At 43.8% G+C, this 24,920-nt stretch overlaps 1 protein-coding gene across 3 annotated transcripts in view; it reads left to right on the forward strand.

Moving 5' to 3' along the window:
• Positions 1–24,920, forward strand: part of NLGN1 (neuroligin 1) — a 987,462-nt gene that overhangs the window by 48,317 nt on the left and 914,225 nt on the right. Inside the window, exon 2 of one of the 3 annotated variants that reach the window (XM_053306121.1) lies at positions 20,983–21,104. The exons of 1 other annotated variant lie outside the window; for it this stretch is intronic. The gene's annotated coding sequence lies outside the window, so the exon portion shown is untranslated. The remainder of the gene's footprint in view (positions 1–20,982; positions 21,105–24,920) is intronic. One more of the 3 variants, XM_053306123.1, reaches the window with a different exon arrangement.

The raw sequence follows: 24,920 nt of genomic DNA on the forward strand, positions 1-24,920 counted from the left end.
AACAACAAGCTGGGGAAGAGAATTTCAGCTTATGCCCAAATTCTGGAGACGTTACTTCAGTTAGTGGTGGCAGTGTCTTATGAACAAATGGATCAAACTAGGATGGCCCAATAAATGAGAGACCCTGTATGAGGATTGGTTGTTAATTAATTTAAAACTAAATGAATGACAGTATGATCCTCCTGATTGCTCCCAGTTCATAAAAGCGATTCGAGAGGATGGAACTATTGAAGGATAGCTGTAGAGCAGGGATGCACAACTTAAATGACCCAGTGGGCTGGAACCAACCATGACTTTGTGTGTGGGGTTCGAGATCCATTTTCAGTATATTAATTATTACTTTAAAAATATTATATAAAATATTGATGAAAGCAGTTTTAGTTACTGGTCGATTCCTCCTCCCCCCCCCCCGCCCATATTAAGGAACCTACAATTTTTACCCAAGAATTTTGCCCCCCAAATAGGCTCTATGCCTGTTGAGTCAGTGGGACACCTGGAATAAGTGTCAGCTCCAAATAAATTCCAGGTCCTTTCCTCTCCCTAAATTGTTGTTGCTTTCAGGCTGCAATCTTAGGCATATTTACTGGGAAGTAAGCCTCATTGGTACACCGTGGGATGTATTTCTGAGTAAACATGCATTGGATGGCACTGTGAGGCAGTTTCTAGATCCTATGATTAACTGGCCGTAGGATATTCCTACCTGAGGGCCAGTTAAAAAGGCCCTGTGGGTCTACAGCAGGCCCTGGACCTTTTTGTCCAGGCCTGCTGTAGAGGGAAATCTTGTAAAACTTCTGATAAAAATGTTGGAATTCCAACCCAGTACTCTTGACCTGACAGCTAAGAGGGGCAATGTCTACTCTCCTGAAAATCTCAGTGAGTCATTGGCTCAAAACCCAGCATTCTGGGCTGTGCACAGTCCTAACAAGTACCATATGTTTTTATTGGTTTATGAGAAAATGCTTCCTATTTCCTGGTGCGCAACTCTATCAGTGGTGTTTAAACTGACGCAGCTGTGTGGGCGGTGCTCCAAATGCCCACATTTTATTCCACGGATGGGAGCCACCATGCTCAAGGTTCAAGGAGCTTTGGGGTTTTTTGTCCAGGAGCCAGTGGTACTCATTACGCATTGATCTGACAAGTCAGTACCCCAGATTCCACTTGGACAAGATTGCAAAGAAAATACAGCTTTTATTTACCCCCTTGGGTTTTATCAATTCAGACACATGCCCCAATGCACTTCGGAAGCGCCATTTGACTTCCAACATTTGATGGAGTGAGTTGTAGGATAAATGAATCACTTACAAGAATTGGTTTATTTTGATGACCCGATTGTTCTGGGGAAACAAAGGAGGAACATGAGGAGAGTACATCTAAAAGGACTGGATCGACTGGAAGCTCATGGATTAAAGCTTTCCAAAGATTATTGTCAGTTTTGTCAGACACCTGTAAGATATTTGGGCCATAGCGGGATTGTTCACATGACCAAACAGAGATGAGTGGGAGAAAGGCAGAAATCTACCTACCTTCCCCCACACAATCAGAGGCTGCCTTTGCCAGTCGTACAGCCAGATGACTGGTGTGGCAGCAATTGGCAGAGTTGAGATCAGGAGGAGGAAGTGCTCCATTATCCCAGAATGTAATGCACAGGAAGCAGAGAAGCAGCCCGTGCCAACGCATGAGGGCCCATCCCCTTGGCCTTGCAAGCCACAGCACTCTATGATCGCCAGCCCCAGGAGCTGCAAAAGCCCCCGTGGGCACCAACTTGACCGCAAACAAAGGTAGGACAGTAGACGTTTCTGCCCTACCTAGGTAAAGGGCAGGGTAGAAAAGATGGGTAGCCCAGCTTGACAGGTGCTGGGGAGGAGAAAGTTTCGAGACTCCAGCTGAGCCTCTGTACCCTGGTTAATCCTCTCCTACCCTGAAAAGCTGGTCGTGTGAATGACCTCAGTGTGTCAAAAGAGAGTGTTCCTGCTGATGCACACAAAATTTCATCTTTGCAAAACTGGTCTATCCCATGCAGTTTTAAAGCGTTAAAATATTTCTTGTGATTTTGTGGTTAATACAGGAGATTTGTAAGGAACTCTGCTAATGTAAAACTTTTGAGTGAGCTGACTCAAGAGTATCACTTACTTAAGTCCAGGTACAAGAAAAGTCCATCCAAGAGAACTGTACAGAGATCCTGTGATGTGTCAGACCCCTTTGAAACCAGGTGGACTGAGAAATTTGAGAGAGCTTTTCGGTACTTTATTGGTTATTCAATACATTCAGCTGTACTTCCTTTTGCTGATCCGAGTAAACTGTTTATTTTTTTCACTGATGCTAGCACAGGAGGTTTGGATGCAGTGTTGTTGAAGGAATTTAAAGAGAGAAAGAGACCTGTAGCTTTTGCTAGCTGAGGAGTGAGTGCTTGTGAATCTAATTCTCCAATACATAAACCAGACTTTTTGGCACTGAAATGGGCCATTTTTTGAAATGCATCCTAATGATTTATATGGATTCAAATTCCAGGTATGGACTGATAATAACTCACTGATATATGTATGAACAACTGCCAAATAGGATGCTACAGTACAAAGGTGGGTTGCAGCAGTGGCTGATTAGAGTTTTCACATTTAGCCCCATATTAATCCTGAATGATTTGCTCTCCACTGACAGATGCAAAGTGGGGTTACATTAAGAAAAGAGAAGTGGCAAAGGAGGGGCATGTTTGCAGGGTCTTCAGTATAAGACTCCATAAAGTGAGTCTTCCAAGTATTAACAGGCTTGGGGTGGTGGTGATCAGAGATGACAGAAATCCAGAGCTCTAGAAACTTCTGTCCTGGTCATCCAACATCTCTTGGAGCATCTCCCACTGCTGATACTACCAACTGGGCTGTTGGTGATGGTTTTGTCCCACTCCCTTTCATGTCCCACTCCTGCCCAGAACTTGCATTTTGGGTGCTATAAAAATATAAATAAATAAATATAACACTTGAGAAAATTTTCTTATTAGATATGCCTCACCTGGATGAAATGCCAGCTTTGCTTAACGCACTCTTTTTATACATTTCTCCACACGTTGGAACAAATCGAGGTGAGGGGAGAGAACAAGAGAAAGACCTGGTATAATAAATAGCACAGAAGTGTTTACAGTGCTTTGTGGGCCCAGAATTAAACCAGTAATAAGTTGTAATAGCTTTTTGATTAACTCCTTGGCACTGGGAGTAAGATTTTACCTGGTTGCAAAACTCTCTTTCTGGCAGTAGATATACCAGGAACCACCTGCTTCAGTGGATTAATTCTGTAATTGAATTTCAGCTCACTTCAGTGAATGTGTTTTTGTTATGTTAGGTCCAGATTGTGGCTGGCCCTAAAGTGGGCAAAGGAAAGACGGGATGAATAGGGACATCTATCTACTTCCTGCATGAAGTGCAATTGAAAATGTAAATCTTGGAGTTTATTAAGCAATTGGTTGAATCTCTCACACATGGACACACACACGGACCCCCCTAAAAGAAGCCTGTTGCTTATCTCTAGCTCCCCTCCTTTCCCCTCCATTGATTGGCTGAACTGCTGAGATGTCATAGAACATTAACAAATGTTTAGCTGTGATGACAATATCGCTATTCACACATTATGTTCAACACTCATACAATGTGTATGCAGGTACAGACATAATTTGCATATTATGTTCAACACACGTACTGTAGTATACTTCCTCTCTGTACCTTGCATTTGAAGGAGCCTGAACCCAGGTTCACTTTCAGAAGGGACACAGGTACAGTCACTTGCACAAAAACATGTGCAAGTGCACAGACATCTGTACCCTTGTACAACATAATACCTGAATAGGGCTGTTATATGGTAAGCATACACTGTGACAGGGAAGTGAATGGTCAGTAGTTTGGCTGGGAGGAAGTGGATCTGTGGACAAGCAGTGGTAACAACAACAATAATATGTGAATATTATTTTATTATTTATCAAATTTGTAGACCGCCCCAAACTTCAGTCTCTGTGCAGTTTACAACAACATAAAACAAATTAAGACAAAAATAAAAACCTCAAAACAATTAAAAAGCACAGACAAATATAAAAGCTTGGGTGAAAAAAATAAGTCTTTAAAGACTTTTTAAAAAGTTGCCAGAGATTGGGAGGCTCTTATTTCAGCAGGAAGCACATTCTAGAGTCTCGGGGCAGCAACCGAGAAGGCCTGTCCCTGTGTAGCCACCAGACAAGCTGGTAGCAACTGCAAACGAACCTCTCCAGATGATCTCAGTGAGTGATGGGGCTCCTGGCGAAGAAGACGTTCTCTTAAATGCCCAGGGCCCAAGCTGTTTAGAGCTTTATACGTTATAACGAGCACCTTGTAATTTGCCTGGAAACTTAATAGTAGCCAGTGTAGTTCTTTTAGTATAGGAGTAATATGGTCTCTCTGAGATGCCCCGGAGACCAACCTGGCTGCTGCATTCTGTATCAACTGCAGTTTCTAGACTACGTACAAATGCAGCCCTACACAGAGCTCATTGCAGTAGTCAAGTCTGGAGGTTATCAGCATATATATCACTGTTCTGAGGTCTCAAGAAATGGACACAACTGGCATATCAGCCGAAGCTGACAGAAAGCACTTCTGGCTAGTGCCTCAACCTGACACACCAGGGAGAGGTTTGGATCCAGAAGCAGCACCAGACTGCATACCTGTTCTTTCTGGGGAAGTGTGACCCCATCCAGAACCAGTGGATCAAAATTGTCTCCTGAGTTCTGACCCCACACAATAAGCACCTGCGTCTTATCTGGATTCAGGTCTCAGTTTGTTATCCCTCATCCAGCCCATCACTGCCTCCAGGCAGGCATTTAGGGAGGTTTTGCCTTCTTCTGATGATGTTGACATGGAGAAATAGATTTGTATATGCCACTTATATGACATAGAAATAGACTAGTATATGGCATTTGAGAGTCATTTAAACAAAGGACAAGTCCCTGCTCCAGGGAGCTTGCAGTCTAATAGCAAGGATAAGAAACCACTGGAAAGAGGAGAGGAGAACAAAGAAAGACCACTGGAAAGAGAAGCAAGGATAACAAGGAATGGATGTGAGCTTTTTTTTTTTAGCATGTAAGAACATAAGAACAGCCCTGCTGGATCAGGCCCAAGGCCCATCTAGTCCAGCATCCTGTTTCACACAGTGGCCCACCAGATGCCACTGGAAGCCTACAGGGAGGAGTTGAGGGCATGCCCTCTCTCCTACTGTTACTCCCCTGCAACTGGTATTCAGATGCATCCTACCATGTACGCATGGTGCATGTAGTAAAAACAGAATGTGATGGAGACATATCGTATCTGAATGACAACCACATTACAAGGATTTCCCTGCATGGAACTGGCACTTTATGAGGGATCTCTGCCACATTTGTACATTTAAAAAGACACAGGCTTATCTCCCATAACATTGGGAAAGCAGCCTTTGGAGATTTTAAACAAGCCAAGAATGCCTGCTCTTTAGAGGTCAGAGTAAATTGTATTCAGTTTACAGTCAGCTGGTTTCACACCAGACAAAATGGGAGACCATCTGCCGCGTACTTTCTTTTCTAAGGCTATTTCCACAATCCAGATCCTGCACAAAAATAATGCTCATTATCACAATGCTTTGCACCATTGTGTTCCGTGCTGTTCTGAAAACAGAGCAGTTAACAGAACCAGTTTTAAACATACCTGAATGACTGTGCTGTATATTGGATCCAGAAGCTGTCCGGAAACTGCAGTTTGTACAGAATGTGGCAGCTAGGTTGGGCTCTGGGTCATCTCGAAGAGACCGTGTTACTCCTATACTAAAAGAGCTACATTGGCTACCAATAAGTTTCCAGGCAAAATACAAAGTGCTAGTTATAATCTAAAGGTAAAGTGTGCCGTCAAGTCTGTTTCGACTCCTGGTGCCCACAGAGCCTAACTCTGTGGTTTTCTTTGGTAGAATACAGGAGGGGTTTGCCATTGCCATCTCCTGCACAGTATGAGATGATGCCTTTCAGCATCTTCCTATTTCGCTCCTGCCTGATAAAGGTGTTTTCCATAGTCTGGGAAACATACCAGTGGGGATTCGAACCGGCAACCTTCTGCTTGTTAGTCAAGCATTTCCCAACTGTGCCACTTAAGGTGACAGTTATAACCTATAAAGCCTGCAGCTTAGGCCCTGGGCATTTAAGAAAACGTCTTCTTCACCATGAGCCCCACCGCCAATTGAGATCATTCTGAGAGGTTCGTTTGCAGTTGCCACACAGGGATGGGTCTTCTCCCTTGCTGCCCTGAGACACTGGAATGTGCTCCCTGCTGAAACAAGAGCCTCCCCATCTCTGACAACTTTTTATAAGTACTTAAAGATTTATCTCTTCACCCAAGCTTTTTAATTTGACTGTGGTTTTAAATTGTGTTCAGGTTTTTATTTTTGGTGTTTTCCCTTATTTTATGCTGTTTTAAATCACCCAGAGACAAAAGTTTGGGGTGGTGTACAAATTTGATAGACAAATAAATAAATATTGAGTCAGTTCATTGATCCACCTTACCTAGGACTGTGTGCTCTGACTGGGAATGGCTCTCTATTATTTTATTTATTTATTTAACCTATTTTTATACCGCCCAAAACTTACGTCTCTGGGCGGTTTACAGCAAAATAAAAACAGGAAGTAAAACATTAGTTAAAAACAAAAAGTTTAAAACATTACAACAATTTAAAATTTTAAAATAATATTTTAAAACAGCATTAAAACCATTAAAACAATATTAATTAAAAGCCTGGGTGAACAGATGCATCTTTAAAGACTTAAAAAAACATATTTTTTAATTTAACATAGGGACAGAAATTTTTGCTGTCACCTGCTAACTAATTATTTTTGGTGGAGATGCTGTGAACCTTCAGTAGGTGGGGCATTTGCTCTGCTACTAACCTGTTGCACCCCTCTCTGCATGATATTCATGCATTTCAAGTTCAAAGATATGGCATGGTTCAGTTCTGTGAGATGTGGAGCCTAATTTAATCTGGAAACATTTCGTAATTCCTTTTCCTCACAAGTCCCTCCCCCTTTTCAAAAAAGGAATTAATAGTTCCCAAGTGTTGGAGTCTAATTAGGATTTATGCAATTAGAGGGCCTAGCACCATGGTGGTAAAGACTTGACTTGTGTGACTTGAGGGAATACGATTTTGGTTTCGCATAAGCTCTCCCAGTGGCAGGGATACCACAATGTTAATCTTTTAAGGACGGGGAAAGAGCAGGCGTCAGGACTAGGGTCCAAGCTGTACCCTAAAGGCCTTGAACTAGCCTGTAAAACAGACTGTATGAAAGGGCCTCAAAGCCACTCATAGCCTTGGCTACAAGTTGCCTGCCACATCTTTTCTCCTGATGAATAGTGAGAAGCAAGCAAGATTTAGGAAGGAGCCATAGCTCAGTGCTAAAGTGCATGCACAGTATGCAAAGTCCCAGGTTCGATTCCTGACATCTCCAGGCAGGCAGGTAAAGAACTCCTGTCTGAAGACCTGGAGAGTTGCTGCCAGCTATGGAAACCAGGGGCAGGTATTAAGTTCAGGAGCTACTGGTAACTCTGGGCTTATCTGAGGTAGTTCTCCAGGCATTGAGACCTCCATTGGGCACAGCCACACATTTTTAATCTCTGGGAGGGTTCTCATGCTCTGTACAATGTTACTTTAATGGGAAGCAGAGATTCCGGAGGTGCAACCTCCCACAGAACATGACTTGAACACTTGGAAATTACCAGAAGCTCCGATTCAGAATCTGTGATGAAGCTACGATTGTCAATCACAATCTAAACTTAGAATGATTATCTTTGCTTCATCATAGATTCCTGTGGTATGAATCTGAGGGCCTGTTTGGACATGAATTAACCTGTGGTTAATCTGTGAACGTGGGAATTATTCCACAGATGATCATTCAACTGCAGTTTCCCAACCTCTGGCTTCTGAGCAGAGGGACCCCTCCCTCTTCCTGGTCTGCCAAGACGGCAACCCAGCCAGTGATCTCTCTAAGGTGTGCGCGTGCATGTGCACTCAAACATTTTTTGATGTCCACTCAGTTAATTTTAGATTCTGCTCAGGTTGAATCAGAAAGGTCCCACTATGAATGTATGTGTGCACACAAGGTATTCATACTGCTGCCTAGAACAAAACTCATTCTACACACAGATGAAAAAATTTAGAGAGAACGCCGATCCCAGCAAGCTCCAAACTGTGGGCTCTGCCAGACTGCGGACAAGGCATCAGGATGTCAGTAAAGCGGCAACCACTGGCTGTGTTTTTTGAGTGTGTGTATGTATCCAGTGCAATCATGGCCTTTTGGCATCAATCAACTGCCTTCGGCTGGGGAAAGACATTTTAACCCTTTCCTCACACCACTTGCACCACTGCCTTGCAAGAGGCCTGCAGCCATACAGTCTTGCATTTTCACATTTATTGGTACAGGGGATGGAGAGCGGCACTAGTTTTCCATTACTCCAGCAAGGGATCATGATGACTTCCTAGGAGGGAATATGTATATGATCCTGGGGTTTGGTCCACTGTGACAAAGGATGCTCTTGGACTTGCATACCCGCGCCAAGCAGTCTAGGAAGCCCCAACACACTTGTCCCCATGCCAACTTGCTGGCCACAAATTTGCCCTCTCATGAGGGGGCCAGTCTGCCTGAGAAAAATGGAGGTACCATGTGCTTCGGTTCTCCATTGGACTGTACTCTCATGAGGTAGGCCTTCCAACTATTGCTATGATGTGAGGCTCCCGGTATCTTTGGTTAATAATAGAACTCATATCTTCCCCTCTCCACTGAACTCTTCCAGACTTCCAAGGAGTCCAGACCACTTCATGTGTCTTGAGCGATTTTGGGTGGTCAGGAAAGTTGGGGATGGATTCTATGCCCACAGCAAAAAAAGCCAGGTTGGGACTGACATTGTGGCTGCCACAATGGAGCATCCTGGGGCAGGGCATCCATGGATGAGAGTGACCCCTTGCAAGCCATGTGGCTGTGCGGGGGGCGGGGGGCGAGGGGCGGGGAAAGGCATATATATTGTGGGGAGACTGGAATGTCAGAGGGAGCACTTGGACTCTTGGTTTGTGGCAGTGACTGGGAAAGGTGTTGCTGGGGTACCCATCCCTGGGGCTTGCATAGAGCTAGTAACTAGATTGGGTGGTAACAGCCCCCCAGCCCGCATGCATGTCTCCACGGCCAGGCACTCTCATGAGAGTCTGGTACTTGGGAGACGGGCAAAAGCATCTATTGCACATTCTGTCATCACACGGGGCTCTTGAGCTTGTTCCCTTTGTCCTGTTGGATGGTTCCATTCATGAGGCATGGCCGAGACTGCATGCTTGCATCCCAGGGGAAGAGGCTGGGGCCCCCTTCCCCTACAAACTGGTGCAAAAATAGAACAGGATCACCGAAAAAACAAGTTTTAATGCCAACTTAGAGATATCCTGTTCATGGCAGATTTTCCTCTATACAGTTGGAGGGAGCAGTACTGCCCAGAGGAACCTTAAAAGCACTGACACTGTTCAGGCATCCAGGGCAATCAGTACCCTGCTGCCCAACCAGATAGCATATGCAACACCTTTGAAAAGATAGCTTGATGAGCAGCTGTGCTACATCAGGGGTGCTGCTAAGAAAAGGGTTCCTTGTGTGTGTGCCTCTTCTCCCAGATGGAAGCTGTCAAAAAGTTTGGTATGGTAATTCTAAGTAAAGGTCCAGCATCCCACACCAATGTGTGCCTTGCAAGTTGCTCAAAAAATCCAATCCAATGGACAGAGACAGACACCAATTTTGTGGGGCTATACGTTGTCTCTTTAATTGGCTGGACCACAGGAAGGTTGCCATGGCTGGGGTTTCCGCAGGATTATTCCAAATGCATTATTGATGGGAACCCTGCTGTGCACGGGGTTGATATATTGGTTTTTCTTGTAAGTGCTGTGATATCACTCCCTCAACGGCTTGGTCTGTGTGCCCTTTATGGGGAAACCTCCCAATTGTTCAGTTTCTGGTGTTGCCAGGGCTTCATGCATTTGTGCGACACTCTCTGCAGTGCTGAATTGCTGGAGACCTCTCTTGTCATTCCATTCGTTTTGTGCAGGTGGACAAGAGGGGCACATAAGATGCAGAGGAAAGTGGGCTTTCTCCAATGTGGTTCTTTCCCTTTAAATGAATGAACTCTAGGGACGTGGCATATCTGTTGCCAAGTACCAGCAGGAGGAGCAAGGAGATGACTGAGAGGGCGTGGCACCAGCTCCAAGAGGCAGCCAGTGAAAAATGCAGCTGGCATAGAGCTGACCCATTTCTGGGCTGCTCTAAGCTGCCTTCTCTATGATTTTGGGAGGAGCTATAGCACATAACCTAGGTTACAGTGGTGGTAGAATTCGGACAAAAAAATGGCTCTTTGAAACCTGAGGTTTCAGTGGTGAAACAAAATGAAGGTTCAAATTCAGGTCTGGGAGTGAAAACAGAGCCACGTTTGGGTGACAAAACCATGGCTTCATGTATTAGGATGACCACAAACTCAAACCTTTGCCATGTTTACCTCCAGTTTTGCATTATGTCCAAAGGAAGCGGTAGAATTCAGACAAAACAATGGCTCTTTGAAACCTGAGGTTTCAGTGGTGAAACAAAATGAAGGTTCTAATTCAGGTCTGGGAGTGAAAACAGAGCCATGTTTGTGTGACAAAACCATGGCTTCATGTATTAGGATGACCACAAACTCAAACCTTTGCCTTGTTTACCTCCAGTTTCACATTAGGTCCAAAGGAAGCCTGAGATTCTGGTAATTTCCAGGTTCTTACATCATACTCCACACACATGTGTATGCCTCCAGAATCTCCCATTCGTGTCGAATAACACCACGTGGAGTGTGGAAAATGCACCTACTCTTTCTTTTGGGTGCTCAGGGTTTTGTTTTGTTTTTTTAACTTTCCCTCCCATTAATTTCTCCCCAGTTTATTCCCCATAAATAAGCCTGTCTCATTTCCCTCGTGTCCTGAAAATAAAATTTGCCTGGGATTCAGTGGTTTTGATATTTAAAAACCCTTTAGTCTGTTAATGTAAGTTTTTGTAGAAGCTGTTATTTTGTGACTGGCTCCACTCCTAAAGCCCCAATTTTGTGTTTCAAGCTCACAAGGTCAGGCAAAAGGGGGAAAGGTAGTTCCCAGAAGTTTGTCCACTCTTGAACAATTGAGCTTGTTCCTGAGCTGGGAGAACATAAGAACAGCTCTGCTGGATCAGGCCCAAGGCCCATCTAGTCCAGCATCCTGTTTCACACAGTGGCCCACCAGTTGCTGATGGGAGCCTACAGGCAGGAGTTGAGGGCATGCCCTCTCTCGACCTATGGTCTAGGTCAGTATAAAGAGGTATCCTATGTTCAAAACCAAAGAAGATATCAGAAATGAAATGGTGTGCCCAATGACTGATGGGCAATTCCAATGGTAACAGAGTCAGGCATGTTACCAATTTTTCAAAGACTGTAGCCATAAGCAAATGTTCAGTTGATATATAGAACAACTGGAAAGAGAACATCTCCTGCTATAAGACCATTTTTAAAAAACAAAACCTTTAAATATTATAGACAGTGCCTGAAACATGCAAGATACCTGGGTAACAGAATCAGAAGCGATGTCTAAAAGTATTGATTCTGTAACTGACATATGTTGCACATTTCGTACACTATAATTTTAAGCATTCTGTAAAAATATGTCCTTATAGTAGGAGATGTCCCCTTGCCGGTGGGTATATATAAATAATATCAACTTGAAAATTTGCTTATGGCTACATTCATGGAAAAAGTGGTAAATGTGCCTGATTCCATCACTCTTGGAATTGCCTTGATGTAATTGCCTATAGACTATAGTCTGATTTCCATGAATAGATTCCACCAACTGCAGCCTTAAAAGGGAGCACAGGCAGCCTCTGGGTCTGAACCAGTGACCTGGAAGGGAACGTTTGTGCCATCTAGTTCCCAACTCTTTACACTATCCGGTCTGGCATTTCTAAACCCAGGCCTTTCTAATTTTCGGTTTCGTAATTGATATTTTTTAACTAATTAACAGCACAGCTCTACCACTGTTGCTGTAATTATTAATGATCAATTAAAGCAGTGTAGGATGCTTTGAGTAGGAACACAAAGAAAATTAAACTCTCTCTAGCATGAAGACATAATGAATTTTGCAAAGTCTCGGTTGCCATGGCTACTTGATTCGGCTCCTTCTCCAAGCTTCAGTCGCCCTAAAAAAACCTGACTGGGCCAAATTCTGCAGGTGCTGGATGACCCAATTAAATCCAGGGTGCAATTCATGGAAGGGATATATGATGCCTTATTGTGGCAGCTAACTTCTAATCCTATCAGTAGGTTGGGTTTTTTCATTTTCTTATTTTTTTGCTCCCGTCTATTTTGGCTGGTCCTGGGAAGAGGCTGGTACTATGATGGATGACATATCATGACTAATTAGATAATGTTAGGTTGTAAGCCCTAATAGACACAATGCATCTTTAAGATTTGTTGTTTCCTCTGAAAAGGGCAGCATACATACTGATGGAACAAAGCCATTCATTTCAGATCCATTCCATTTGCGAGTAATCCTTCACGTGAAATGGAAACAAGGTGTATGACATGCCAATTAACACATGTTAGGAATGCTGGAGCTTTTTCTCAAATCGTCCAATGCCACTGCTGCTGCCTGGTGATAAAGAAGCTGATTTAAATGTGGGAACCAATAGATGGGAGAATGGGCAATTGTATATGGGGAAGGGCAAAAGAAATAACCCTCTACCTTACTTACAGAGCATCACCAATTAGCAGCCCCAAGTCTGAATGTAGGTGACCCGGCCTGGCAAATCGACAAGGTCTAGGATGACCAGACCATCTCAGCAAGAGAATCTGAACTTTCCCAATGAGGTGAACAACAACAACAAAAAGAAGTTTGAAAGAATATATTATTCAAGCATCCCTCTTGCATGATTGGCTGTTGTTTTCAACAAGGGGAACAGAAGAGAAGGATTAGTTTCCTGCTGTGGACTGAAAAGATAACTAGTGAAATGTTGGAAATGCCAGAGATTTTCAAAAAGGCTGTTTAGACTGAAAGCTGTTCCCCGCTTTCCTGCTAGCCTTCTCTACCCCCTTGGGTAGCCGACAAGAAGAGACGCGTTAGAAAAGGCTTGTGTTTGTGTGTGCTCAGGGGAGGAGACAAAGAGTCTTCATCCTGATCCCAGAGAACTTCAGAGTGTTTTGTGATAAACCATGGCTTGGGCGGGGTGGTGGTGGTTGGTGAAGTTTTCTGCATCAAAAATGTCAGCTGAATGCCTTGAATTCTTGAGTAGCTGAAGGAGGAGAGCGGGAAGGAAAGAAAGACCTTGTGAATTAGAAGCACAGAGGGTAAAATGATGCTTTGCACAGGGGTTGCTTGAGTCTGTGAACCTCTCGAGGCTTTCAAGTCAAGCTATTGTCTCAGGAATGTCGAAAAGCTTCCCTTCCTCGCTCCCTCCCTCAAGAAATAATCTTCTGACAGCCTCTTTTCAGCATCTTTCCTCTGGTCATGGGGAAATGCGTGCTGCATTTTCCACAGCTGGTGCAGTGCCAAGAGACTAATAACACAGTGTTCCCTTTAATGAGGTGGCAGCCTTCCTATTTCGGAAAATTAGGAATGTCAGTTTGCTGTAATCTCTGCCCCGGAGAAGCTGTGCTCATATCACCATCTCCCAGCAGCACCCAGAATAAAACTCGGCTACTATTTTCATTCCTAGGTCAAGCTTGAATTCCTACACTGAATGTATCTTTAGCTCCCCAATCTAGTAAACAGCCCCTGCCGTGCAATTCGGATAGATAATTCTTCCTCACGCAAAATTCCATCTAGACTTTTCTCACCACATTGATCCCATAAAACAACAGCTGCAAAAGCAGGTAAAACTGAATATATCAGACCATCCCAAAGCAATATGCAAACTTTTGAATCATACAAAACTCTTAGATAGCATCTCTTGATGACCAAGGAGTTTCATGCTATTTGAAAATACATACCTCCAATGGTATGTATGTATGTATGTATGTATGTATGTATGTATGTATGTATCACCTCCAATTTGATCTGATCAAAAATATCCCCTTAACTTTTTGAAACTGCATACATATTGGTAGATTGCATTCAGGAAGGAAAGAATGAGAAATAAATAACCCACCCAGCTATCATGCAAGCTTGTGTTAGACCCAGTCATCTAGCCTAGTACTGTCTACTGGGGCTGGAAGTGGCTTCCTAATACCCCCAGTTAAACATTTTCCTAGGACTGAGACGACTTAACTTAATACACCAGAATTTGAACTATGGACAATATTTATTTTATTTTGATTTCTTAAAAAAACCCATCAATATATGAATAGGTAAAGACCACGTCCGGTATTACGTTGACTGGGACGGCAAGAGGGAATGCAACCGCCCGCACCAGTGGTTTTAAAAGCAGCACTAGAGGGGGAAACACGGTGGGGGAGATAAGAGCACCCTCCCCACCCTGCCCCCACATTCAAACCGGTCCAAACGTGGGGGTTCCAAACCTGTTTGGTGTTCCAGGAATAGAATGCCGAACAGGTTCGTGCACATCCCTAATACTGCCCAATACAAAATGTCCCTAAGCGGTTCACAATATAAAAACCATTAAAACATTAACATAATTAAAACAGTTTAAAATACAATAAAAACTCTAAAAACTGGAACTTGTTTGCATTTTCCTTTTCTCCTTTTGTCTGTTGTGACTTAATATGGGGTGTGTTTTTATTGTATGTTCTAATCCTGTGTTGTGAACCACCCAGAGAACAATGTTATGTTATGGGGTGGCTAACAAAGTTATTTAATACAATATCATCAGGGGCATAACTATAATATGGCAAGGGGAGACAGTTGCCTGGAGGCCCACTGCCTTGGGGGCCCCCCAGAGGCAAGTCACATGACTGACTCCCCCAGCCGCGCACCCATCCGGGCTTCCTTCAGTTGTATTCATCCTCCAAAACTGATGTGAGCGTTAAGACCTGGAGCTACCAGAACAGCATGTCTTTCTCTAGTACCGTTCAATGACTTGCATCATCCACAATTTACAAAACCTTTTAAAAAACAATTTAGGATGATGTTCTATTGTGGTACATAGGAAACAGACAGATAGATAGATAGATAGATAGATAGATAGATAGATAGATAGATAGATAGATAGATTTTACTATGCTTTTTGTTACTACTATTCAGCCTCCTTTAAGATTTCTTTACTTCATGAGCTGAGCTTCAGTGAGGGGGTGCATTTTAAAATCTTGTCTCTGGGCCCACTCCAACCTTGCCACACCCCTGAGTATTATTATTCGTATTCTAGGATTTTAACCAATATACTAGGACAGGGCTGCATGGCTTTGGCCCTCCTGCTAATGTTAGACCACAGCTCCCATCATCCATCCATAGTGGCCAGTTGTCAGGTATGATGGGAGTTGTTGCCCGACATCAGAAGGAGAGCCAACGGTTGTGCAGCCCTGCACTAGGATAGAGTATAGACCAGATCAACTGAATAGGAGTTGAACCATGGACAATGCACATATATACTAGCATCTGAACCAATATAATAGGATATAGTATAGACCAGGTCTGTGGAATATACTAGGATTTGGAGAATTGGCAACATATGTGCTCTAGTAGGGATGTGCACAAAACCGGAAAAGTTGGTTTGGGTTGACCCCAAGCCAATTCAGTTCCATGCATGCTCAAACCAAACAGGTTCGAACGGGGGCGGCTTGATAGGCTTGGAAATCTACTGATAAAGGGGAATCCAAGGCAGCTCACACACGTCTATCTACTTCTACTGAATTGTGGGCCTTTATCATTTTAACTGATCATTTCACCGCAGAGGTCAAAGACCATAATGAAGGGTTCTCACATTATGAAGTTAGAGCTACTGTAAATGGTTCAAACTACGGTTTACTTGATTTAAGGTAGGATTCAGCATAAAGCAGATACAGCCAAAGAATTCAGGAATCTATGAAGCTACCCTGTGCTGAATAAGACCATTGGTTGTTCTATTATTTGTTGGTTCATCTAGACCGGTCTGCTGCAATGGGCAGTGGTCCTCTGAGGTCTTAGGCAGAAATCTTTTCTAACCCTGTTACCTGAGATCCCTCTAAGTGGAAATGTCAGGGATTAAAGTTGGGATCTTTAATCCTGCAACCAAAGCAGGTGCTCTATTGCCGATCTATAGCTCCTCTGTTTATGAGTACCTTCAAGTAGTTTCATCTATTGCCCTTTCCAAAGGCTCAAGCTGATGACGGTAAATAGGCAGTAAGAAAAGATTCCTGTTAAAGGGTTTGCACTCTAAGGCTGAAATACTATGAGCATGTACATGGGAGCAATTACCACTAGAGTTGTGTACAAAACCAGTTTGCCCCGTTCAGTTCACTACACTCATAGTATGCAGGATGGATATTAATTGCAAACTAATAGATGATCAACTGTAGAACCCCCAAACCCGGTCTGGGGGGTTTGGCTTGAGCTGAACTTGGCCTGATCTGGCTCGAGGGCGAGCCCTTGAGCCAGACCGGTTCAATGTCCAGCTAGTTCACATATCCCTAAGTACCACTGAATTGCATGATAATTTCTTCTGAGCATAGGATTTCACTGTAAGTCATAACAGAGGTTTTGGCCAAACTGTTTTGTTCTGGTGATGTAATTCTGTGCACGCATACCTAGGAATATGCTCTAATGAACACAATGGGACATAGGTCTGTGAAAACAGGCATCGGAACTGGGCTGAAAGGGAAATATCTACATCCCACTGAATTCAGAGCCAAATCTCCCACTGATGTGCATGGCTGTGGACTGCGCTCATAGTATGGATATTAATTGCAAACTAATAGATGATCAACTTTGAAACAATCAAGGAACAATCAGGAACTCAGCATCGGTAGGGAGGCATGAAGGGGTTTTATGAAGCAATAATGGGGGAGCGCTTCATAATTGAACTGAGAACATTAGAGCACTAGAGGTTATACAATTAATAACATCTAAAGCTGAGCTGAAATGACCAAGGCAGTTTCAGCTTAATTTTTCACTCTGGACAAAAAAATATATATCTATTTTCCATCTCTTTTTAAACCACCCTTGCAAATTTTAGTTGATTTATTTCCCTGCATTTTGTTTTAATTTGAAATAGTTCTGTTCCTCTTTCCTCTTCCAAACTAACGTGTCAACCTATAAGGCACCAGGGGACTTGAACCAGGGAATACTTGAACCAGGGAATTTGGCAGCAAGGCCCTGGTGCCTTACTCCCAGCCTCATTGTGGAAATTATTGATCCTAGCTGCTCAGCAGCAGCACCAAGATAATGGTCAGAAAGATGTACTGCAGCAACTCAGCCATACCATGTGATTTGAGGAGCCAATAAGGACCTGCCTGGCATTTTAGAATTACTGTCTCAGTCTTGGTTCCTCAGTCTGAGCAGCTTGTTAACTGCAGTGCTTGCTTTACATCTTCACATCACATCAGAGAGAGATTATGGGCTTGGAATGCTCTTCTGCAGCTGCAGTAGTGGCTGCCATCTTTCTTTACCTACAGTTGAATGCCTCCTTCCCTGCCACTGCAAGCAGCAATGTAGCAACCAGAATATTGCCTTGCAGGGAAAAGAAACTGGCAGCACCAGAGCCAATGACCTCTAAGGGGATCCACAAAGGCACCTGGCTGAGAACCCCCTCAAACCTGGTGCAGGAATTGGTTCCACAAACTACAAAGGGGTTGAGTGACCTGCCTGCAGGCTTGGGTCAAGCCATCTAGCCAAAGGACGAAGCCAAATAAAATGTCAAGAGAAATGAGCCAAGGTCAGTTCCCAGAAGGAAGTTTAAATGGGTATGGCAGATGTGAAGGCTGGAATAGGAAGTGGGCCTTGCAGGCACAGAGAAAGGCCTGGCAAGTCAATTGTAGGAGCAAACAAAGAACAGAGCCTATGAACTACATATGGAGATACTGAGGCTGTTCACACGTGCAGCCAAGACTGTCTAGGTCAGCTAAGCCAGGGCTTGGCTGTCCATGAGAACCGCCAGGAGCGGCATGGCTCCTGGCAGCACCTCAGTGGCCAGCCCGCCTAGGGAGCCTGCCAGCTACCAGAGTTTAAAGGCACAAGTGTGCCTGTAACCCAGGCTAACTGCTCATGCGTCAGCACCAACTGCTCCCGGCCAGCACTGACGTAGGAGTGGGCTCCTGCTGTTGCAGTGGAGATCCCCACAATGCAAAGTATGCTCGCACAGTGCATTGTGAGATTTCTGGGGACTGGCCGGGATGACATGTCCCGGCCCTGAACCTCCGCCCTACCTGGGGCAGCAGCAGCTCATGTGGGCACATGATCTGCACACCCAGCAACTCTTGTAGATCGTCTGCGGAGAAGGTAAGCTGCTGCAGCCTTCCCAGCCGCTCACCCTCAAGCCCACTCATGGGATCGCGAGAAAGGGCTCACTTTGTGGCATAGACAAAATCTGCTAAAAGGTAGGTGAAGTTATATGGAGGCAGGAAAAAGAGAGAGGACCAGAGTGGCTGTGACTGGAGCAAGGCAACAAACCTGTAAAGTTATTCTGGGCCCAAAAAAGCCTGCAGTTTTTGAAAGAGATGCCGAGACTCAAGAAGCTGGGTAACACCCCACCTCCAGGAAGGGCTGCAATTGTATTATGACCCTTACATGGGATGACTCATCTGTATGACATCGTGAAGATGTTTCAAATGGTCTTGCAGTCAGCAGTCGACATAACATGATGGACTTAGTACTATAAGAAACTACAGGAGGTCCTCTTTATTTGTGGGGTTCTGTTCCCACCTGTTAGTGCAGATTTGGAAAACAAAAAGGGGTTAGGTTCCTTGATCTAAAAAGTAAAAGTCAAAAAAGCAGAAGGGGAGCAGAAAATAAGGGTAGCAAAGCATAATCCTTGTTCTCCAGGAATGCCCCCCAAATCCTCTTATTTTTCATTTTAAAATTTGTTTTTCATTTTGTTGTTTGTTTTACAAAGAAGCCACAAAATGGCTCTGTGCTTCAGAATAGTGGCTGGAAATGACATCAGACAAAAATTGCCTATATTATCTGCCACAGATAAAGAAACTGGGTCTAAGACCCATCTGTGGGTACATGAAACTGCAAGCCATGGATAACGAGGGTCTCCTGTATTGTACAATACTGTGCAACTTGGTCTGTCCTTGCAGCTACATATGGGTATATAATCAGCATGCCATTACAGTAAACTTCTGGACTAACTTTAATTTTTATGGTGAAGTAAGGAATTGACTATAAAATGCAAGGAAAAGGAAATGATTAAATAACATATTCAGTGCTTTTGAGTTGGTTCCTTCATAAGAGTTAAACTTCAAGGCAATTTGCTCTCCTATTGAGACTGCTCCATTGTTCTTTGAAAACAAAAGAGAATAAAAAGACAGTGACATTATTCATCACTGAATCCTTCAGCCTATTTGTAATCCGATTTTTTAAAAGAAGAATTTTTCTTTGTTTTGCTTAAGTTTTATGACTGTTTGTACACTGTGAACTTCGTCATTAAATTCCATATCCTGCCAAATACCGTACATTGATTTTTGCATCAACATATTACAAAAGGTATGATTAATAGTAAGAAAAAAGTTCACACAGACGTTGTTAGTTTTCAGTCTTGTAATTGATGTTAATTTTTCAGGGTAACATATCCTGAAAAATTTTCATTATAAACATCCTTAGATACCTGCTATGGATATATGAATGTTTTGTTGTGTTCATAAATTCTTTTGGTTCCCTTTATAATTCCTTGCATGTTTCGTGTGACTAGAGTGTGGTGCTGGACTAGGACCGGGGAGACCCGAGTTCAAATCCCCATTCAGCCATGATACTAACTGGGTGACTCTGGGCCATTCACGTCTCTCTCAGCCTAACCTACTTCACAGGGTTGTTGTGAGGAGAAACTTAAGTATGTAGTACACCGCTCTGGGCTCCTTGGAGGAAGAGCAGGATATAACATGGTGGTGGGGGGATAGAAACATTCAGTCACCATTGGGCAAAATTCAGTGACAACTTTACTCCTCTACAGTTGACATTAGGGTGGATGAACTCTCTCCCACTCGCATCAGATTAGGAAGAAATGTTCTCCACCACCACAAATGGGAAATCAGATCATTTTCTGAGCCAGCCAAGGCTCAGAAAGGACCCTGCTCCTACCAGCCCCTTGACACACACATTTCTCTCTGCCCTTAAATTACTGGTCCAGCCGCGGTGAAAGCAGCAGCAGCAGCAGCATGGAAGGCAAGCACTTATTTCAGTGGTTCCCAACTTGGGTTCCTCCAGATGTTGCTGAACTACAACTCCCATCATCCCCAGCTACATTCCTTCACCCCTTTGTTGCCCTAGTGTACTCTTCTGCAGCGAATAACTTGGAGGCTTTAGAAGTTTACCTCTTTCTTGGGACGGGCTTTTTGAAGCCTCCAAGTTCTTCTTCTAGCCTACATATGAGAAGTTCACCTGCTTCACTAGTCCACACAGAAAGCAAGTAAGATGGGAAGAAAACAGGATTCCAGTACTGGTGGTTCAGTTAATGTGAACAGGGCTGCCATTATTTAACAATCCCTGCTGCTGTGTCTTTCACAATCACCTGACACAAAGGGATTTAATACATCATTAAGCTTTTCCTGTTATGGGGATTGTGATGTCTGTGTGTCCCCCCCACAACGGGGCCACTCAGAGGGACTGGGAACATACAGATATACATACAGGAAACAATTTTTTATCAACCATAGATGGGACAATACTTTCCCCTTACTTTTCCAATCACCAACATTGGTGCAACCCTGCCCTGGTGCAAGACCATAGAAAAAGTCTGTATCTCTTCTAAATAGGACCCATTCCAACCATCTGTCTATTGGACGTCGTAGCCTGTCACATTTCTGTGTTGAGGCGCATTGTTCATGTGGTTGTTTTGGTTTTTCACCTTTTTATTTGTTTCAGCGGTGAGGCTGACTTCTGAGGGATCTCCCCCTCCAAAACCGAAATGCTGTCCAGCTTTAGGAAAAATATGCTTGATCGGCCAACCAGGGAAACCTCCATCCTTATATCCTACTGTGCAGTGAGTAAGTTCATCAAACAGGGAACTCATGCTTAATGGGAGGGGGGCTGTTTTATGTCTCTGTGTTTTTTGTATATAAGGTAATCTTTGATGTGGAAAGGTTTTCAAGGGACTTCATCCCACCCCACCCCACCGCCTTTCATTTGGCAATTTTATGTAACCTTTTGGTGGAGCTCAAATGTCTATTGCATATTTGTCTGATTACCCCTACTACTGCCATCAGCACTGGAGATCACATTTGCCTTAATCTGAGAATAGAAGCTGACAGTTTGCTATTCTTTCCATGTGCCCACTTGACCTAACGCATGATGTCATTTTTAGTATAGACAAGTATATAGAAAGAATTTGCTTAATAAATTGCACACATGCCATCTTTCTCTTTCTCATATTTATAGTGTGTTTTTCCATCTGGGTAGGAAGCAGAATAAACTCTAAAAACTGTACACATGTAATATAAACAAAACTAATTCATCAGCCAGTGGTAAAATCAGTCCATTTTAAAGAACTCTTCTAAATAATTCTATCTTCAGCCACTTCATGAGAAGAGGAAGGTAGGAGCTATGGTGAACTTCTCTGGGAAGGGAATTTGTAAGATCATAAAGGAATTTGGGATGTGGTGCCAATGATATAGTGCTCATCCAAAATGCCATTTTCTGCATTTTTCCTCATCTCTGTAATGCATCTCCTGTTTTCTTCACTGTATTGACAGGCAGTGAAAATGGGAAGCCAATTCTGGTAATTTCTATATAGGCCTGAGAAGCTTTGAAAAATTTCTCACCCAACTAGCAATTGTCATCCCCCCACCCTGCTGCCACCTCCAAACAGTCCTCAGAATGACATTACGTCATGATTGCTACCACTGCCTGCAGAGGCACATCATAAACTTCCAGCCTCAGAGGCACGATGCTAACCCCTGCTAACTTGGCAAAGAGGCACCTTTTAATGTAGTGATTCTCTTTATTTAGCAGGGGGAAAGTAACTGGCCCTATTTACCCCCAGCACAGTACCTCCAGTGACTGTTGCTGGTGCCTGTCTTATAACAAACAAACAAACAAACAAACAAACAAACAAACAAATACCGGTTGCAGGCCCAATGTCCTGCAACTGGTATTGAGCAACAGCAGGAGAGAGGGCATGCCTTCACCTCTTGCCTGTGGGCCACTGTTGGAAACAGGATGCTGGACTAGATAAGCCTTGGGCCTGGTCCAGCAGGACTGTTCTTATGTTCTTATGTGAAAGAAAAACAATGATACCTGCTGTTGTCATCACTGGAAACTGGTCAGCTACCTCCTCAAAACTTTATAAGAAATTTTAAAAGAATTTCTCCCCCTCAAAATTGCTCTGTTCTGCCCTAAAACCCTCCAGCACTTTCATATTTGAAACCAGGGGCGGAACCACCATTGCACAAACGGGTTCAAAGAACCCGGGCCGCACCCTTTAGGGGACGCGCCTTGCACGGCAGCCACACACCCTGCATCTGATGTCAGATGTGGGGGCATAGTTTCACTCGCAAATGGCCCCATTTGCAAGAAAACTACTCCCCCTGCGGCTGACATCAGACGCAGGAGACGTGGCTAACCTTTGCTCCCTGTGTTTGACGTCAGACACTGATGTCTGACACAGGGCGCTGGGCAGGGGGCCCGCAGTGGCAGGCTGAACCCCGGCCACCGCTGGCCTCCCTCCGCGTCTGTTTGAAACTGTCATATTTGGCCTGTTTCAACCCGAAACCCTTCAACATCATTGAATTTCACTGAAACTGCTTTTAAGATAATTCTCCAGTCAGTTCTAGCTGTTTATTGATGATATGCCACTCTGTTTCTGATCCAAGTGTGGTGGTGCATTCTCTATTTAATAAACAGTCATGAAACCGTGTCATTCTGAGGGGACACAGTTGGAGTTCTGGGGGGAAATTGTAATGGGCTAAAAGGATGTCGGTAATAGCTGAAAAGTGGTGATTAAGCTTAATTAAGATGAGGTGGAGCTGTTGCTTGTGGGTGGGCCAGTCAACCTAGGATTAGGGTTCAGCCATGAAACTCATTGGGTGACTACGGGGCAGTCAATTATCTCTCTACCTAACCTACCTCAAAGTGTTGTTATGAGAATAAATGTAACCATATACACCACTCTGGACTCCTTTGAGGAAGAGCAGGATATAAATGTAGAAATAAAAATGAATAAACAATCTGTGTGCTTTGGAAGGTATCACATACCTGATGGAGCTGGTACATATTTTGGGGCTGCTTCTTGATTGGCATTACAATCTGGGTATCCTGGTAGCATCTGTGGCCAGGGCTACTTTATGACATCTTTGGCTGATTCTCCATTTGCAGCCTTTCTTGGGAAAAACAATCTAGCCATTGTTATGATACTGGTCTTTTGACATTTGGAGTATTGTAATGCACAGTAGGTTGGGATGCCCCTGAAGACTGTTCTGAAGCTGCAACTAGTCTAATGCATGGCAGCCCAGCTGTTGACTGGAACGAACAACGGGGAAATATCATGCCAGTGTTTTTAAAAAACCAAAACCTTTATTGGTTACTGGTTAAATACTGAATACAGTTCAATATGCTGAATTTTCAAAGTTCTAAATGGTCTGGGACCAGATTATTTCAAGGAACCTCTTCTCTTCCATGAGTACTACCACACGTGTTTAGATTATCTAAAATCCCTGCTCTGACCTCTGTAGCCACCAGAAGCTATCTATCTGTCTGTCTGTCTGTCTGTCTATTTGATTTATATACCACCCTTCCAAAATGGCTCAGAGCGGTTTACAACAAGGTAAAAACAATTAAAACAAGTTAACAGTTAAAATCAAACTATAAAAACAGAATAAAACCATTTAAAGAATCCAAACAGCTAAAAAACCCTGGAGAACCAGGGCAGCAACTTAAAACTATTTAAAAGTTTTTCAATCATTTAAAAACCTTGGAAGGCCAGGCCAAACAGATAGGTTTTAAGGGCTCCCCTGAAGGACAGTAATGATCTCAAATTACGGATTTCTGCCGGGAGTGCAATCGACAGCCCGGGAGCAACTATAGAGAAGGCCCGCCTCTGAGTCGCCACCAGACGAACCGGTGGTAACTGGAGATGGACTTCCTCAGATGACCTTAATGTGCGGTGGGGATCATGCAGAAGAAAGCACTCTCTAAGATAACTTGGACCTAAGCTGTTCAGGGCTTTAAAGGTAATAACCAGCACTTTGTATTTTGCCCAGAAGCTAGGCTATGTTTCAAGTACATATGAAGCTGTTGGTGTTTTTTTAAAGTCAGACCATTGTTCCCTGTAGCTCAGGATTGACTAAACTGACTGGCAATGGCTCTCCAGGGATTCAGGCAGGGACATCCCCCCTCTACCTGGAGATGCCATGGATTGAACCTGGGATCTTCTGCATGTAAAGCCTGTGCTCTGCCACTGAGCTTCAGCCCTGTACCCATGGTTAGGAGCAGGGCTTCCTCAGTGGTGGTACCCGACCTTTGGCCCTCCTATGTGCAGAAGGTCCCCTTCTGTTACTGGCTTTCCGGCACATTACTAAAACTTATCTTTTTAGCAAAGTATGTGGAGGCTTTCAGATTATTTTTGATGAATTTGTAACACATCCTTGTCTAATGTTGTATTATCATTTTAGTATTGGTTATGTTCATTGATCCCATTCTCATGGCCAGCCCTACCAGGGCTAGCACTGTCCTACCAAGGTAGGGCTGGTTATTTGGGCCCCGGGATTATTCTTGATCCTGCCACTCATCCCCTGGGTAGGCCTGATTGGCTACCCAGGTTTAAAGTGAGGTAGGAGGACAAGGGTGTGCCTCCTACCTTACTCTCT

The sequence above is a fragment of the Hemicordylus capensis genome, chromosome 3 (assembly GCF_027244095.1).
Source record: "Hemicordylus capensis ecotype Gifberg chromosome 3, rHemCap1.1.pri, whole genome shotgun sequence".
NCBI classification, from domain to species: domain Eukaryota; kingdom Metazoa; phylum Chordata; class Lepidosauria; order Squamata; family Cordylidae; genus Hemicordylus; species Hemicordylus capensis.